Raw genomic sequence first — 7,500 nt, 5'->3', positions numbered from 1 at the left:
ATCTCATTTCGACGACCCCGACAGATCCTATAGACCTGTCCCCAAGGGTCGTCCCTATTTTCCCCCACAAATCTCCTCCACTCTTCCTCCTTCACTCTCACAAGCATCTTCTTATACTCTTTCATCCCTACGCTAAATTGATACTTGAGCTGAGACAGATTCTCCGAATTGGTCCGCCTGCCGCGTTGAAACAAACGCCTCAAGCGTCGGACAGACCTCCTCTTTGAATTTAACTCACTCGTCCACCATTTCACACCTTTCATTCTCACAGCCCTAGCTTTCCTAAACAATAAGTCATTCACACCCCAAACACATTCATATAGACGAGCAATTTGCTCGTCAACCCCCAATTCCTCAAACTCCCTAAGCGGTATATCCAATACCGCTTCCCTAACAGTATGTCCATATCGGTTCCAGTCGGTACACGAGGTACGCCATCGCCTCAATGGACTCCCCCCTTCTAACTGCGGGGTACGGGGAGTAACCATAATTTGTATTAAATTATGGTCACTAATTCCCCAACCCCCCCTAACACTCCATTTACACTCGAACCTACCCGCTGCTGCGTCATTCATGAGCGTCACGTCAATGTCACTCACACCTCTAGGCCCCTCAAACGTATACCATACGCTTGGTTCGTTTGCTACAAGGAGGTTATTCGCCACAATCCACTCGCTCATAACCTCACCTCGATTGTGGCTCCGATATCCAGCAGTATGCCTGGATACCTTGCTGAACCACATTGGAGATGTAGCATTCGCATCAAGACACACGATGGCAGGAATGCTACTCTCAAGTAGTAGCACCGCATCAATGTATCTTAAGTAGGGCTCTAGAGGCTCGTCAGACTTGCAGTACAAGCTGACGACATTCATTCTGCCGAATTCCCCCTCGACACACACACATACTCCCCACTGTGATGAGTCAACTACTACACAAGAGTAGCTTGGCTCACACACAGCTACTGCGGCCTTGACTCCAAGGTCCGTAAAGACCCTGAAGCCCCCAGGAAGGCCTCTCACCACCCCATTGGTGGAGTATGGTTCCTGGAGCAAAGCAATGCCGCAGCCCCCCTCCGACATACACGCCCCCAATTCACACATCACGGCATATGACCCCTGACAGTTCAGTTGATATAGTTCAACCATCAATGTCTAGCGTTCGCACGGGCAACAATGGCACAGTACACCGGGCAGACAGTGGACATCATTAGATGTCCGGCTGGCTTGCCCTTAAACGCACAGTTGCGACAATGCGGGGCATTGCCACAACCTGCACTCCTGTGTCCTTCTTGCCCGCACCTACGGCAGACATCCTTCTTGGCTCTGCATTCTGCCACCCTGTGATCAAACCCCATGCATCGGAAGCAGCCGGGCGTCAGTTGGTCTGGCCGTACCCGGAAGGAAAACCACTTTATGTAGCAACGACCTGCTTCCAGGAGGGCGGACATTAGCATGTCCGTTCCCTCAAGGACAACATTCGTCACCCCATCGGGGCTGACCTTCCAAGGACGGCTGATCATCCTCACGTCCTTCTCACGGCACCCAGGGCTGAACTCCTTGAGGTTCAACCGGAACAACTCTCCCATGAAATCCTCAGGGGAGATCTCCGTGTGAACCCCCTGGACCACAACCCTAGGCCCCAGCTTCCGACGTATGCTCACGTCGAGCCCCACTTCGGAAAACTTGGCATTTTTTGCCAAGTTATCCCTCTCGGCAACGGATGGGGTGCGAATAATCGCACCTCCATCCTTCAACGGGCGCACCTCGTGCACCCTAACCCCCATGGAAGGCCCAACCTCCTTTACAACTTTCTTGATCACCTCCTTGGAAGTAGTGGGGGTTTTACCCCTCACTACGACCGACCAGGTCTCAACTGGCTTGGGCACCGGCAACGCAGGCAACACAGGCGCAGGCGCCTGAGGTGCCGGCATCATCGCTGCACCAGCCAGCGCAGCTCCAGCCGTCCTCCGAGGTGCTTCCTCCCTGGTTGTCATGGTGGCTTCCAACCGCCCACGAAGATGGGCGATCTCCGCCACCATCTCAACAAAGAGCTCCTCAAACTCCAAGGAGTATCCAAGGAGATCCTTCGCTGTGCTCTTCGGGACGCCGTCCATGTCAATGACGGCTCCACTAAAGGCCGTCACAATGGACTTAAAGCGTCCCATAAATTCGCCCCCAACCTTCTTCTGTTCGGCACCCCCCCCGAACGCTCCCAAACCTTCCTGGGAAGCACGCAATCTCTTACAGAAATCTACCAGGTGCTTCCCAGCTGGACCTAATTTAGCCCCTGTCTTACTCCCCTTTTTCCCACTCCCAATTTTTCCACTTTCGGAAGCGCCATCGCTTCCACTCACCCCCGACTTACTGGAAGGCACCTTTTCAGGTACCTTTAAAACCTCCTTACCTGACTTCACCACCGGGACCGCTGCACCCCCAGCGGTCTTCTTCTTAATGCGAGGAGGAGACCGCAAAATCACCTCCTCCTCTCCGGACGTCGATTCGTCCATTGCCGACGATGGCACCGCCGAACCGCTTGGAAGAGGGGTGTTCGCCCTCTTCCTCACACCTTCTAATTTGGGCATTGCCCAACGACCCTCACACTTAGGTTGCCGAATTCGCCGGATAAGGCCTCCTGAGCAACAACAAAAATTGAGTCCCTTTTGGGCAACGGCAATTACTGCACGGCAGGAACGAACCCCGCACAGGCACGCACACAGCGGCTGCACCTATCGGCGAGCCAAAGCAAAGCGCGAGGGCGTAGCCCACAGCGCCAACCAAAGGTTTGGCAAAGGCCACCACCAATGCCTTGCCGGACAGAACACTGTTCCCCGAACAAGGACGGGTCGACCAAGGTGGAGCTAACGCCGAGCTCGACCGCAGGCAAAAACACAACACGCTTTGGTCGTAGCACCTGCACAAGGTATTCAACCTTGGCGCAGCACTGTACCCACGCACAAAAGAGGACGCCCTTTTTACTGTTGCCAAATATGGCAATATAGCGGCACGACTACCTAGTGTACACGCACCCAACGAACCCACGCCAAAAAATAACAGCGCGACACTACACCGACGCCAAGAATTAACGGCACGCGCCAAAAACCACGCCAGAAATAGCGGCACTCAAAAGTTGTAAACAACTTACCAACAAGGTACACTTGTACGCAATGTACAGCCACGCAAACGGTGGCGTCACTAGCACAAACCGTAGTCACCTGAGCAATTGCTCGTAAACAATGCACCGCTATGGTACAGCTACGCACAACACACCACGCCGAAAAACAACGGCACGCCCGCAAAAGTTGTAAACAACTTGATGGAAAATTTCCAACGCTGTATCTAGCAGCACTCACAAACACGCACTCTGTGTCTATAGCACGGAGTATATTGGCACTCACTGGAGTGTCCAACAACACTACCGTACGGCACTTTCAATTATTCGTAACACTGTACAGCTACTACAAAGTAGCGTCACTCGGACAACGGCACTCACTAGCGCAATTAATTGTAAACACTGTACCGCTATGGTACAGCCACAACAATATTAGCGTCACTCGCACAACTGTAATACACCGGTACTCACACACGAATGTAACCGCAAAAGGAAATCACAAAAATCGCAAATCACCGCTTAGCACACGACACGTCCGCACTATTCAACAGTCAGACTGAGAATGAGTAGATAGGGACAGTAGGAATCTCGTTAATCCATTCATGCGCGTCACTAATTAGATGACGAGGCATTTGGCTACCTTAAGAGAGTCATAGTTACTCCCGCCGTTTACCCGCGCTTACTTGAATTTCTTCACTTTGACATTCAGAGCACTGGGCAGAAATCACATTGTGTCAACACCCGTTAGGGCCATCACAATGCTTTGTTTTAATTAGACAGTCGGATTCCCCAAGTCCGTGCCAGTTCTGAATTGATTGTTAATTGATAATCGTTATAATTTAAAAGGAATATATATCGAATGATATAATTCCTTAAAAATTTTAGCAAGAAAGTTCCACAATTGGCTACGTAACTACTATCCGGGGAACAAGAATCGTAATTCTCTATTTACCCAGAACGAGTACATAAACCATGGTATTGCTTCCCAATCAAGCCCGACTATCTCAATCTTCAGAGCCAATCCTTATCCCGAAGTTACGGATCTAATTTGCCGACTTCCCTTACCTACATTATTCTATCGACTAGAGACTCTTCACCTTGGAGACCAGCTGCGGATATTGGTACGGCCTGTTGAGAAGTTTGCGTGACCCCACCATAAATTTTCAAGGTCCGAGGAGAAAATATCGACACAACAGTAAATGTCATGCTCTTCTAGTCCATCTACCATATCTCTCTTCGAAAGACTTCCATGGTAGTACGACTATAAAACAGAAAAGAAAACTCTTCCGATATCTCTCGACGGCTTCTTTATGGTCGTTCCTGTTGCCAGGATGAGCACAAGGCCCATTTTTAATAACAAACGGATACTCAACAGGTTACGGAATTGGAACCGTATTCCCTTTCGTTCAAAATAATTCAAGTATTTTAATTATTTTTAAATATATTTTTATTAATATTTTTTTTTATTAAAAACTTGAAAATTTTCGGCTTTCGCCTTGAACTTAGGACCGACTAACTCGTGATCAACCACTGTTCACACGAAACCCTTCTCCACTTCAGTCCTCCAAGGTCTCATTCGATTATTTGCTACTACCACCAAGATCTGTACCAATAGCGGCTCCATGCAGGCTTACGCCAAACACTTCTAAGCACACTATTGTACCCTCCTACTCACTAAAGTTTCAAAATTTATAAATCAATCGAAATTGTTTTATAAATCATCTACTTTAGCGGTAATGTATAGGTATACAACTTAAGCGCCATCCATTTTAAGGGCTAGTTGCTTCGGCAGGTGAGTTGTTACACACTCCTTAGCGGATTACGACTTCCATGTCCACCGTCCTGCTGTTTTAAGCAACCAACGCCTTTCATGGTATCTGCATGAGTTGTTAATTTAGGCACCGTAACATTACGTTTGGTTCATCCCACAGCGCCAGTTCTGCTTACCAAAAGTGGCCCACTGGGCACATTATATCATAACCTCAACCTTCATATCAAGAAAGGTGAGGTTCTTACCCATTTAAAGTTTGAGAATAGGTTAAAATCGTTTCGACCCTAAGGCCTCTAATCATTCGCTTTACCAGATAAGATTATTTTATATAATTTTTAAATGCACCAGCTATCCTGAGGGAAACTTCGGAGGGAACCAGCTACTAGATGGTTCGATTGGTCTTTCGCCCCTATACTCAATTCTGACAATCGATTTGCACGTCAGAACTGTTTCGGTCTTCCATCAGGGTTTCCCCTGACTTCAACCTGATCAAGTATAGTTCACCATCTTTCGGGTCACAGCATATATGCTCAAGGTACGCTCCAGTTAGAGGTATAAATAATAATAAATTATCATTATACATAACTATATGGAACGCCCCGGGATTGAATTAATTGACTATTTATTAAAAAATAGACTAAAAATTAATCCCATTATATTTAAGTTAAGTTAATTATGCCATTAAGTTTAATATAACTCAATGACTTGCACATATGTTAGACTCCTTGGTCCGTGTTTCAAGACGGGTCCCGAAGGTATCCTGAATCTTTCGCATTGTTAATCATATAAATGCATACAAATAAATATTAATATCATAGATATTAAATTTTTTGTAAAATTCAAAAAATGAATTTTAGCATTATATATAATAAAATCTATCAACACTTTATCAAATCATTAGTATTTATTTTATGTTAATATGCTTAAAAAGCAAATTAATTTAAATAAACTTAATATCACCAATGATCTTTTGATAAATACTTTATTATGTTAATAGATTACAATGTCCTTATATGAAAAAAATGCACATTATTTTTTTAATTATTTAATGATGAATTTTTCATAATGGATATTCAGGTTCATCGGGCTTAACCTCTAAGCAGTTTCACGTACTATTTAACTCTCTATTCAGAGTTCTTTTCAACTTTCCCTCACGGTACTTGTTTACTATCGGTCTCATGGTTATATTTAGTTTTAGATGGAGTTTACCACCCACTTAGTGCTGCACTATCAAGCAACACGACTCTTTGGAAATATCTTTCTAGTAATCATTAACGTTATACGGGCCTGGCACCCTCTATGGGTAAATGGCCTCATTTAAGAAGGACTTAAATCGTTAATTTCTCATACTAGATATTAAGATATTCCATACACTGCATCTCACATTTGACATATAGACAAAGTGACTTAGTGCTGAACTATTTTCTTTTCGCTCGCCGCTACTAAGAAAATCCTTGTTAGTTTCTTTTCCTCCCCTCATTAATATGCTTAAATTCAGGGGGTAATCCCATATGAGTTGAGGTTGTTTTAATATTCTTTTTTTATCTTCTCACAATTTAATAAAAAAATTATATCATCTTTTCATCTCTATTTTTCTTTTCTCCTTTTATATATTGTAAATATATAAAAATAATAATAATGTAAAATGAGGCAATCCTAGAATAAAAAAATTAATTTTTATGCTAGACATTCCTCCTTTTAATTACATATATAAATTATTATTTTATATATATATATAAATAATATGAAAATTTTTTGTAAAGAATACTTAGATTCAATATTTTCATCATTTCATTTTATTTGAGAGGATTTTTTTTTTAAAGAATATATAATAAATAAAATTCATTATATATCTTTATTTTTTTTGCTATTAATATTATGAATTATTTAAAATCCAATAATATACACATTTGCTTAAATTCAATTATTTTTATAAAAGAATAAGCAACTTATTTAGCATAGTCTTACAACCCTCAACCATATGTAGTCCAAGCAGTACTTTAAAATTGAATTTAATGTACATAACAGCATGGACTGCGATATGCGTTCAAAATGTCGATGTTCATGTGTCCTGCAGTTCACACGATGACGCACAGTTTGCTGCGTTCTTCATCGACCCATGAGCCAAGTGATCCACCGCTTAGAGTATTTTTTTATTTATTTTTATTTATAACAAATGTCAATTTTTTTTTGCATATATTAATTGAAAGAGTAAAATTAAATAATATTAATAATATATAAATTGATTTTCTTTCAATAATATATATCAAATATATTTAACTCTAAACATTTTTATTAAGTTGCGAATGTCTTAGTTCAACAATAATACAGTGGTGGTATTTATTATGATTCAATTATTTTGTATTTTTTTAATCATTTTATGTATATATAATAATATAATAAATATATACCACTTTTGTTATTGTGAACAAATTAACTTATCATTCAATCAAATGAATAATAAGTACAACTTTTTATTTTCATGTTTAAAGGTTTTTAAAAGAAAAAAATAAGAAAAAACATTACAAAATGTACCATCATATATTATATTTAATATGATATAATTGATGGATCACAAATTGAATGAAAAAGAATAAAAAGAATTATGGATTCAAAAT

At 42.1% G+C, this 7,500-nt stretch overlaps 2 pseudogenes; both read right to left on the bottom strand.

Moving 5' to 3' along the window:
• Window positions 1-3,625: 3,625 nt before the first annotated feature.
• On the bottom strand, window positions 3,626-6,407 carry LOC129252119 (large subunit ribosomal RNA; annotated as a pseudogene).
• Window positions 6,408-6,849: 442 nt separating this feature from the next.
• On the bottom strand, window positions 6,850-7,030 carry LOC129252104 (5.8S ribosomal RNA; annotated as a pseudogene).
• Between the last annotated feature and the right edge of the window lie 470 nt (window positions 7,031-7,500).

This window comes from Anastrepha obliqua, unplaced genomic scaffold, assembly GCF_027943255.1.
Source record: "Anastrepha obliqua isolate idAnaObli1 unplaced genomic scaffold, idAnaObli1_1.0 ptg000151c, whole genome shotgun sequence".
NCBI lineage: Eukaryota > Metazoa > Arthropoda > Insecta > Diptera > Tephritidae > Anastrepha > Anastrepha obliqua.
Note: the sequence above shows the minus strand (reverse complement) of the source record. Positions and strands in the feature narration are given on the sequence as shown.